Below are 12124 nucleotides of genomic sequence, written 5' to 3' on the forward strand. Positions count from 1 at the left end.
CCAGATGTTGAACCACCGAGGTCCGTGCCTGAGTGAAGTTTTCACCCTTCCCTTCACAAATGCTCTGGAGGGTACAGCACGCGGATATAATCGCAGGGATGCTGTCATCGGCCAGGTCCAGCTTCCCATACAGAGAGCGCTAGTGGCCCTTTAAATGGCCAAAAGCACACTCCACAGTCATTCTGCATCAGCTCAGCCTGTTGTTGAACCGCTCCTTGCTGCTGTCAAGGGTCCCTGTGTAGGGTTTCATGAGCCACGGCATTAAAGGGTAAACTGGGTCTCCAAAGATCACAATGGGCATTTCGACTTCCCCTATGGTGATCTTCTGGTCCGGGAAAAAAGTCCCGGCTTGCAGCTTCCTGAACAGGCCAGTGTTCCAAAAGATGCATGTGTCATGCACCTTTCCGGACCAGCCTGCGTTAATGTCAATGAAATGTCCATGGTGATCCACAAGCACCTGGAGAACCATAGAGAAATACCCCTTCCAATTAACATACTTGGAGGCTAGGTGGGCTGATGCCAGAATTGGAATATGCATCCCATCTATCGCCCCTCCACAGTTAGGGAAACTCATTTGTGCAAAGCCAGCCACAATGTCATGCACGTTACCCAGAGTCACGGTTCTTCTGAGCAGGATGCGATTAATGGCCCTGCAAACTTGCATCAACACGATTCCAACAGTAGACTTTCCCACTCCAAACTGGTTAGCGACCAATCGGTAGCTGTCTGGAGTTGCCAGTTTCCAGACTGCAATAGCTACCTGCTTCTCCACCGCCAGGGCAGCTCTCAATCTCGTGTCCTTGCACTGCAGGGTGGGGGCGAACTCATCACACAGTCCCATGAAAGTGGCTTTTCTCATCCGAAAGTTCTGCAGCCACTGCTTGTCATCCCAGACTCGCATGACAATGTGATCCCACCACTCAGTGCTTGTTTCCTGAGCCCAAAAGCGGCGTTCCACAGTGGTGAGCATGTTCGTGAATGCCACAAGCAATCTCGTGTCGTATGCGTTACTCAAGTTGATATCATCGTCGGAGTCCTCACTGTCAGTTTGGATCTTAAGGAGTAACTCGACTGCCAAACGTGATACGCTGGCGACATTCGTCAGCATATTCCTCAGCAGTTCGGGCTCCATTCCCGCAGACCGAAAGGGAAGACAGAGCGCGCAGCACAAAAGACATTGAAAGATGGCACCAAATGTGGACGGAAGCAGAGGGATTGCTGGAATGCAAACCGATGCATCACGGGGCATTGGGACAGAACCCAGAATGCCCCGCACCTCCCGCCCCCTTCCCACAAGCCACAGCGCCAGAATGGGAAAAGGTCCTCTGTGGGATAGCAGTCCATAATACACCGCTCCCAATGTCGCTGCAAGTGCCGCAAATGTGGCCACGCCAGTGCGCTTGCAGCTGTCAGTGTGGACAGACTGCAGCGCTTTCCCTACTGCACTCTCCGAAGGCCGGTTTAACTCAAAGCGCTCTACATCTGCAAGTATAGCCATGCCCTCGGACTGTGGTGCTAACAGTTGCAGTATAACGTTGAAGCTCAGGCTGGAGCACAGGCTCTGAGATCCATCATCCTCACAATAGTGCCTGGGCTCCAGCTCAGGCCCAAATATCTACACTGCAATTTTTAGCCCCATAGCCCAACCCCTGCAAGCCCGAGCCAATTGACCCAGGCTTTGAGACCCAGTGCTGCAGGCTTTTTATTGCAGTATAGACATACCCTTAGAGTGTAAAATCTTTGGGAGAGGGATTGCCATTTACTCTATACTAGTACTAGGCACAACAGAGCCCCAGTCTCAGTTATGGCCTCTAGCTGCTGCTGCAATACAAATAATTAACAACATCTGCTATACTGCATAGCTTAAAGAGCAGATATTGTAAACAAATTTATTTACCTATGGAACTAAGACAAGCTTAGTTGGTTAGAACGAAAAACGTTAAAAGTCCAATTTACTTTAACTAATTATGCTATTTACTTTTTAAAATGTCTCCAACATGGGCTAAATATCACCTAAGTCTGTTTCACTGTGCTACAAATTTAGGTTTCACTACAGAGGACTGTGTATTTGTTTAAAAACATGTTTCCAGGAAAATATAAACAAAAAATGAAAACACTTCTATTGCTCTTAATTTCTGCAAAAGGTTTTGTTTGTTTGTTTTATTATGGAAAAAATATAACTCTGGACAACATTTGACAATGTTTCTTTTCATTTAACATGTATCACATAAATTTAGTTATTTACAAATGTAATGGTTATTCCAATAAATATGTAGCACAGCAAAAATAGTACCTGTGGTTTTAAGACATCAGACTCAGGAGATATAATTTATATTCCCATTTACGTTAATTTGCTGTGTGACCAGGGGGAAGTCACCTAACCTCTGTGCCTCAGTTTCTCCATCAATAAATAGGGTAAAATTCAGAGGGTTTTATATCATTTGTGAAGTTCTTTGAGTATCTCAGATGAAAATTGCTATAAAAACAACAACAATAGAATTTAGGATGGGCACATTAATATAACTAAAATTACCTAGTCACCACATACACTTCAGGAAAATAAGGGACACATGAAAAATTAAAGACAAACTTATTTTTAGTCTCTCTTCGTATAAGAATTACTGCTGAAATTAAGGCACAAATCCTCTTCTCTACATCAAAACCATGTGCAATGGCAGTCAAAAAATAACACCAAAAAACCAACAACCCATAATCAAACAAAAAAGTTGACATAATGTGAGACCCCCAATCCTAGAGAATTTGAGCGTGGGAGTAATTTACTCACATGAACAGTCCCTTAAGTACTTGAGGGAATAGGATTTTAAGTGTACAAAGAATGGATAGAAAAATACATTAAATATTTACACTACACAAATCGATGGTATGTCCTCACTTGGAATACCATGTTTAGTTCTGGTCACCTTATTTCAAAAAGAATGTTACAAAAATAGAGTATACAATACAGCTGATTGAAAAAAGTGAAAGTGTTACACTTAAAGAATTAACTTTCTGGGGAAAAGTTAAACATTTCTAGTTTTCTGATGAAATATTTAAAAAATAAATTCAAAGAAAGCACACGCTTTCTGTAAAAATTTTCACTTAATTGAAAACACAATTTTTGGTCAAAAACAGTTTCCATGCAAAATTTTCAATGAACCCTAGTTCAGAAACAGCTCACAATAATGACCAGATAAACGGAAAATATTTTTATATGTAGAGAGACTAAAAATACTGGGTATCAGAGGGGTAGCCTCTGTGATGAATGACTATGGTCACCCCACGTAACAGAGAATTCACCCCATGTCCTCAATACCTGTCCCTCACAAAGGACCTTGTGCCTCAGGGGTTCACCCCACATCCTCAGTATCTGCTCCTCCCTGGGGTCCCTGTGCCCCAGGGGTGCCCCCCACATCCTCAGCACCTGCCCCTCCCTGTGTCCCGGGGAGGCTTCACCTCACATCCTCAGCACCTGCCCCAAACCACGGTCCCTGTGCCCCAGGGGTGCACCCCATATCCACGGCACTTACCCCTCCCTGGGGTCCCTGTGCCCCAGGGGTGCACCCCACATCCTCAGCACCTGCCCCTCCCTGGGGTCCCTGTGCCCCAGGGGTGCCCCCCACATCCTCAGCACCTGCTCCTCCCTGGGGTCCCTGTGCCCCAGGGGTGCACCCCACATCCTCAGCACCTGCCCCTCCCTGGGGTCCCTGTGCCCCAGGGGTGCCCCCCACATCCTCAGCACCTGCTCCTCCCTGGGGTCCCTGTGCCCCAGGGGTGCACCCCACATCCTCAGCACCTGCCCCTCCCTGGGGTCCCTGTGTCCCAGGGGTGCACCCCACATCCTCAGCACCTGCCCCTCCCTGGGGACCCTATGCCCCAGGGGTGCACCCCACATCCTCAGCACCTGCCCCTCCCTGGGGACCCTGTGCCCCAGGGGTGCACCCCACATCCTCAGCACCTGCCCCTCCCTGGGGTCCCTGTGCCCCAGGGGTGCACCCCACATCCTCAGCACCTGCCCCGGGGAGGCTTCACACAACCTCCTCAGCCCCTCACTGCCCAGGGCTCGTCTCCGCGGCCTCACACGCCCCCAACCCCGCTTACCCCAGCCCCGGCCCCACGCGGCAGATTCCCCGTTCCCCCGCCTCAGTCCGCTCAGCCGCTTCCTCCCTGGCCCCGCCTCTTCCTCCGCACGCTGCCGCCGCGGTCCCTCCTCCCGCCGGTCCTTCCCCCCGCCTGGGCTCCGCGCTGCGTCACTAGCCGGGCGCCGGGGACCGGCAAGCGGGACGGAGCCGGGCCAGCGACGAGGGGTAAGGAGCGGGCGGAGGCTCCTGGGAGGAGCCGGGTGAGGTGGCGGTAGGTCCGGGGCCGGGCCGGGCCGGGCCACAGGCTGCGCCCCCCATACCGTCCCCGTGAGTCCCGCGGGCTCCCCAGCCTGCCCGGCAGTCGCGCTGGGCCTAACCCGCGAGCGGCCGGGCCGAGCTCGGCGCTGCACAGCCCGGGCAAGGACGGAGCCCGCGGATACACCCCAGATGTGCTGAGAAATCCCTCCGGTGCCGGGGCTGGGCGAGCTGCCACGGTCCAGAGCCGAGGCTTCCCTCCGGGCCCGGCTGGGAGTCGCGCTCAGGCTGTCTGACCAGGGGGGCAGCGTCGTGTTATTGCAGTGCAGGGGGGCTGATCACTGGGCCGAGCAATTCCCCCTCCTTTGGCTTGCTGGTTTCCTGACTACGCGATTACGTTTTCAGTCTTTTAGGAAACTTACCACTGTACAAACCAATGGTTTATTATCGACCTAGTGATGAGGCCCTTTCCCTTTGTACTGCTGAAGTTTCCCCGTAGAAGAATGGCCACTTTATTTTGCTTTAATCTTCAGTGCAGTTTTGTTTTTTGCTGTACACAATGAATAATTTCCCTATCCTGCCACACAGATGCGCATACTTGATTTTTGTAGACAGTGCTGAGTTTAGGTCACTATAGTAACTGATAATGGAAGGTTCTCATTAGCTGTGCTCCTGGGTGCTGCTGTTATAAACAGCTAGCAGGGACTTGTTTCTGTCAGGTCTTTTCCAATTCTGGTTGTATGATTTTTGAACTTCACTTGAATACTAAATCTCTTTCAAAATTAAAACACATTTTCCTTTGAAGACACAGCCTGTATATATTCACACCTGAGTTAAATGCAAACTAGTTAAATGGTTAACATTGGAATAAAACTGAAAGATTTGGTGCTGGACAGTTATTCTTTATTTGTGGTAGCACCCCATCATGTGATAAGTGCTTTCCATATAGAGAAGAAGGCATAATCCCTGCCCCCAGGAGCTCACAATCTAAAACCAGACAGACAGCAGGTAGATCAACAAATATTCAGTTAAGAAATGACCACATGTAATTTGGGCATAATTTATCTTCATGTGTAGCATAGTCAGCCTGTGGTTTAAAATTTGCAGTGGTGAAAGACTATAATCAGTTTTTTATCTTTATATTTTGATTTTGTATATTTAAAAAATTCTCAAGACACGGAATTAGTAGACTTGAGATCACTGCTCCCTTCTTAAAGGGAATCTAATATAAAGCTGTACTTGGCACTGGTATGACTGCTGCTGGTATATTCTGTCCAATTCTGGTGTCCACAGTTCAAGAACAATACTGATACATTGGAAAGGGTTCAGAGAAGAACCACAAGAATGAATAAAGAATTAGAAAACATGCTGTATAATGAGAGACTTAAGGAGCTCTCAATCTGTTTATTTTAACAGAGAATTAAGGGGTGATTTGACTGCAACAGTCTGAGTACTTGGTGAACAAATACTTAATAATGGGCTCTTCAATGTAGCAGAGAAAGGTATGACATGATCCAGTGGCTAGAAATTAAAGCTAGACAAATTCAAATTGGAAATAAGGTGTAATTTTTTAGCAATTGGAACAACTTACCAAGGGTCATGGTGGAGTCTTCATTGCTAGAAATTTTTAAATCAAGATTGAATGTTTTTCTAAGAGAGATGTTCTAGAAATTATGGGGAAGTTCTATGGCCTGTGCTATACAGGAAGTCAGGCTAGATAATCACAATGGTCCCTTCTGGCCTTGGAATCTATGAATATAAATAATCCTTACATCCAAAGTGGTATATTACTGAGGTTAAAATTGTGGCCTTGTGATTGGTCCCAGAGTTCAGTTTTAACCAAAGCTTGATCCTCACCTGAAAATCTCCATGAAGACAACATCTAAGGGCTTTCCAGAACCTGGTGAACTTCAGTAGGCAAATTGTTTATTATACAAGGTGGTGCGTTGATTAGGAATGGGTGGGGAGGATAAACAATTGAGATATAAACCATGAAACAATTAACCAGTGACCTAAATCAACGAACAATAACATGCACTCAGGCAGTATCCAGTATCTTTATGGCCACTTCCCCTAAGTGAGGCAGCTTTTAGGCAGCAATCAGTAAGTCATGGTTATATGAATGCAGAAACAAAGTGTGCCCTCAATCCAGGTTCCCCTTCAGCTGTCTGTCTACATACCCTCCTCTCCAGAAAAATCTCCCCAAGATGGACACTGCGGGATCACCTCAACCCCTTAACCATGCCCCTTCTTTTCCAGGGCCCACTGGTGAAAGAGATGGACCAATACAATGGCATGTGAACTAGGGGCAAGAAAATTTGAAAATAGGAGCTAAAACTGAATCTGAACAGCAATACAGCCTGACCTAATACAAAGATGAAAATATGTAATTGTTAGAACAGTGGTTCCCAAACGGGGGTTCGCAGAACGTTACAGGGGGTTCGCCAGAAAAATTTCACTAATGGCGGACAGAGGACCCCGGGCATTGGAGACAGCAGGTGGGACCCGGTTGCAGGGCAGACACCCCGAGCCCCAGGGAGAGCGGGGCCGGGCAGTTGGGGCATCCATCACACTGAGGAAATTTAAACTTAAATCCCTGAAAATATTCACGAGATTTCACAATTTAGTGAAAGGGGTTTGCGGGCCTTTAAAGTTTGGAAACCACTGTGTTAGAAGCAGGTAGCCTCCAAGAGAATTGTTGGGTTTCCTGGGCAAATAGGGGGAGAAGGGAGCAATTTTGGAAAAGCTCAGCTGATTCTTTGCATCTCTCTTAATCACAAAGGAACCTTTGGAGATACATGCTCTAGACCCCTACTTTTCATATAGTAAAGCTGGAGGTATTCTTTGGTTTCAGAAGAGGAGGTGCTGGAATAAACGGATAAAGAACAAGAAGTCACTGGACCAAATGGTGAAAATCAGAGTTCCGAAGGAACTTACGTGGCTGAGCTGCTAACAAAAAATTCAGTTTAATTAACATAATTCCCTCTGTGTGAGGACTGGAGAGTAGCAAATTTAACTTTCATATAAAAAGGCACTGGGATGGTCCTGGTAATTACAGACCAATGAACTGCACTGCAGTACAAGGAAAACTGAATATAAAACACAAACCAGCACTTATTCTGCAAAGGAAAATTATTAGGGCTGTCAAACGATTAAAAAAATTAATTGCGATTAATCGCACTGTTAAACAATAATAGAATGCCATTTATTTAAATATTTTTGGATGTTTTCTACATTTTCCAATATATTGATTTCAATTACAACACAGAATACCAAGCATACAGTGCTCACTTTGTATTTATTTTTATTACAAATATTTGCACTGTAACAAACAAAATAAATAGTTTATTTCAATTCACCTAATACAAGTACAGTAACTCCTCACTTAACAATGTAGTTATGTTCCTGAAAAATGCGACGTTAAGCGAAACGATGTTAAGCGAATCCAATTTCCCCATAAGAATTAATGTAAATAGGGGGATTTAGGTTCCAGGGAAATTTTTTTCACCAGACAAAAGACTATATATATATACATACTCGCACACACACATCCAGTATAAGTTTTAAACAAACAATTTAATACTGGTACACAGCAATGATGATTGTGAAGCTTGGTTGAGGTGGTAAAGTCAGAGGGTGGGATATTTCCCAGCGAATGCCTTACTGCTAAATGATGAACTAGCAATTGGCTGAGCCCTCAAGGTTTAACTCGTTAATGTAGCCTCACACTCTATAAGGCAGCACAAATGGAGGGAGGGGAGACAGCATGGCAGACAGAGACACACCCTGTGTGTGAGAGAGAGTTGTGCATTGCTCCTTTAAGTATGCTGACCCCACTCTTAAGTACACTGCCTTTTTAAGTTGATCAACAAGCTGAGACGGCAGCTGCTGCCAGGAAGCTCCCTCCATTGAGCCCAGTCGTGTGTCCGCCCCGCCTCTATGGAAGATGGTGTAAGTGGGGAGCAGGGGGAGGGGGACACCCTGACATTAGCCCCCCTATTCTCCCCCCTCGTATCCCCCGCACAGCAAGATGGAGGCTCCAGGGAGCAGCTCCAAGGCAGAGGGCAGGAGCAGCACATGGCAGTGAGGGGAGGGACAGCTGAACTGCCGGCAGTTGATAGCCTGCTGAGCGGCTGCCGCACAGGGAACTTAGGGGAACGGGGAGCTGATAGGGGGGCTGCCGGTCCATCCAGGTTCCAAGCCCTCACCAGCTGGCTGCAACGGGCCGCTCTTCCTGCAAGCAGTGGACAAAGCAGGCGGCTGCCAAACAATGTTATAAGGGAGCATTGCGCAACTTTAAACGAGCATGTTCTCTAGTTGATCAGCAACGTAACAATGAAACAATGTTAACTGGGACGACTTTAAGTGAGGAGTTACTGTACTGTAGTGCAATTTCTTTATAATGAAAGTTGAACTTACAAATGTAGAATTAGGGACAAAAAATAACTGCATTCAAAAATAAAACTATGTAAAACTTTAGAGCCTGCAAGTCCACTCAGTCCTACTTCAACCAATCGCTCAGACAAACAAGTTTGGTTGCAATTTGCAGGAGATAACACTGCTCTACAGCCAAAATGCTTCTGAAATAAATGTAGTCAAACTTTACTAATTCTGGGTCACTGAGAACGAAAATGATGCTTAAAATTGTTGATTGGCTCTAGTTTTCAAGATATGCTATTGGGTCAGTATATACAACCCTTGACTTGGGAATGGCGGAGGATAAGTGAGTTATAAAGGGAAGGGATCTCAATTTAAACCAGAAATGACTAAAATACATCTTTGACTGGATCTATGAATAAATCTATGACTGGGTTTGGACAGTACTTGCTTTTTAGGCAAAACAATGAATGATGCAATCTGAAGCTGGTATTGCGAAAGCTTACATCACTCTGCTGAACAAATTGCCCTGTATCAGCTCTAGAAATCATACAGTGTCGTGCTCTCTTATTTGTCAGTGTTTGATTTTGCAAAGGGACACATTTCTGTTTAGCCAAAGTGAGCAGAGATGCCTTGTACTTGTGTGAACAGTGCAGATAACTTCTGCTCTGTTTGTGGTGAAGTGACTTTTGCATCACAAAAGCGCAGTATAAGCACTATGGTTAAGAAAGCCTATCACCTTTATTTTGGCTGCAAAATTGGAGATCAGGACAAGAGGTGGGCCCCACACATACGCTGCAACACTTGTGCAACAAATCTTCGCCAGTGGTTGAACAGGAAAAGGAAATCTATGCCTTTTGCAGTGCCAATGATTTGGAGAGAAATTTCCCACACCTCATAACACAAGGTGAACTGAATGACCTTGTCAGGGATTTGGAACTACCCAAGAGTAAGGCAGAGCAGTTGGGCTCCAGACTACAGCAGTGGAATCTCCCGGCAGGTGATGTTAGGGTTTCCATGTTCCGTGACTGTCAAAAGGATCTTGTCCCATTCTTCTTCATGGAAGGTGATCTTGTAGCCTGCAACAACATCCATGGTGTGATGGCAGCCCTCAACATCGTTCACGATCCAGATGAGTGGAGACTGTTCATTGATTCATCGAAGACGAGTCTTAAAGCTGTTTTACTGCATAATGGCAATGTTTTGCCATCAATTCCAGTTGGTCATGCAGTCCATAGGAAGGAAACCTATGACAACATGAAACAACTTTTGAGGTGCATAAACTATGACCAACATCAGTGGCAGCTTTGTGGCGATTTGAAGGTTGTTGCTCTCTTGCTTGGTCTGCAGACTGGATACACAAAGTGCTGCTGTTTTCTCTGCAAATGGGATAGTCGTGCAAGAGATTCCCAGTACATCAAGAAAGATTGGCCACTCCGACAGTCATTGGAGCCTGGGAGGAAAAGTGTTCAGCATCCACCACTTGTTGAATCAAGGAAGATTTTGTTATCACCCTTACACATCAAGCTGGGTCTGATGAAGAACTTTGTCAAGGCTATTGACAAAACACAAGCAGCTTTCAAGTACCTCTGTGGAAAATTTCCAAGGTTAAGTGAAGCTAAGATAAAGGAAGGTGTCTTTGTTGGTCCTCAGATTCGTGAACTTCTTCGAGATGATGCATTTGACCATGCACTGCGTGGCAAGGAAAAGACGGCATGGAAAGCCTTCCAGTTAGTGGCAATAAATTTTCTTGGAAACAGCAAGGCAGACAACTACAGGTTGTTGGTGGAAAACCTCCTCAAGGCATACAAAAGCCTTGGTTGCAACATGTCACTAAAGATACATTTTTTGCACTCTCATCTAGATTTTTTTTCCACCGAACTGCGGAGCAGTGAGCAACGAGCACGGCGAGCGATTTCACCAGGACATTGCAACAATGGAGAAACGCTATCAGGGCAAATGGAGCCCATCAATGCTTGCAGACTATTGCTGGACAGTGACAAGAGATGCTCCATTTAATGAATACAAGAGACAAGCCAAGAAGCGCCGAGTAGACACTGAATAGGACTAAACTATGTACAGAATAGTTTTTTGCCTTTTGTTTCATAATAAATTTTATTTATATAACCCTTTTACTGATTTTTAAAGTGTTACATAAACAGGACAGGTGAAATATTATCATGTAAAGCAACCATAAACACATGAAAAGACCTAGGTTTACAATTTATGATTAAAACTCTACTAGCTACACAATATACCTAGACATAAAATGTAAAAACTTAAATATCTTAGAAACAGTAGCCAATCAGTTGTTTTAATTGTCATATTTGAATTCAGCACATCAAAATACATAATAAATAGCACATTTTATCTCTGAAACAAACGACTTCTCAAAAATTGTAGACCAGTGTAATGCTTCCCACGTCGTGTTTACAATGTCACCTGAAAGTGAGAACAGGTGTTCGCATGGCACTGTTGTAGCCAGCATCACAAGATATTTATGTGCCAGGTGCGCTAAAGATTCATATGTCTCTTCATACTTCAACCACCATTCCAGAATACATGCGTCCATGCTGATGATAGGTTCTGCTCAATAACGATCCAAAGCAGAGCAGACCGACGCTTTGGTCATTTTCACCATCAGAGTCAGATGCCACCAGCCGAAGGTTGATTTTCTTTTTTGGTGGTTTGGGTTCTGTAGTTTCCGCATTGTAGAGTTGCTCTTTTAAGACTGAAAGTATTCTCCACACCTCGTCGCTCTCAGATTTTGGAAGGCACTTCAGATTCTTAAACCTTGGGTCGAGTGCTGTATCTATCCTTAGAAATCTCACATTGGTACCTTCTTTGCATTTTGTCAAATCTTCTGTGACAGTGTTCTTAAAATGGACATGTGCTGGGTCATCATCCAAGATTGCTATAACATGAAATATATGACAGAATGTGGCTAAAACAGAATAGGAGACACAATTCTACTCCAAGGAGTTCAGTCACAAATTTTTAACAAGCATCATCGTCATGGAAGGATGTCCTCTGGAATGGTGGCTGAAGCATGAAGAGGCATATGAATGTTTAGCCTATCTGGCACGTAAATACCTTGCAACGCTAGCTACAAAAGTGCCATGCAAACGTCTGTTCTCACTGTCAGGTGACATTGTAAACATGACGAGGGCAGTATTATCTCCTGTAAATGTAAACAAACTTATTTGTCTTAGCAATTGGCTGAAAAAGAAGTAGGACTGAGTGTACTTGTATGATCTAAAGTTTTACATTGTTTTGTTTTTGAGTGCAGTTATGTAACAACAACAAAATCTACATTTGTAAGTTACACTTTCATGATAAAGAGATTGCACTACAGTACTTGTATAAGGTGAATTGAAAAATACTATTTCTTTTGTTTATCATTTTTACAGTGC

General features: G+C 45.0%; 1 protein-coding gene across 1 annotated transcript in view; it reads left to right on the forward strand.

The window, feature by feature from the left end:
• Positions 1-4238: 4238 nt before the first annotated feature.
• Positions 4239-12124, forward strand: part of INTS12 (integrator complex subunit 12) — a 30703-nt gene continuing 22817 nt past the window's right edge. The window contains exon 1 of the mRNA XM_065405229.1: positions 4239-4304. The gene's annotated coding sequence lies outside the window, so the exon portion shown is untranslated. The remainder of the gene's footprint in view (positions 4305-12124) is intronic.

Source organism: Emys orbicularis, chromosome 5 (genome assembly GCF_028017835.1).
Source record: "Emys orbicularis isolate rEmyOrb1 chromosome 5, rEmyOrb1.hap1, whole genome shotgun sequence".
Classification (NCBI taxonomy): domain Eukaryota; kingdom Metazoa; phylum Chordata; order Testudines; family Emydidae; genus Emys; species Emys orbicularis.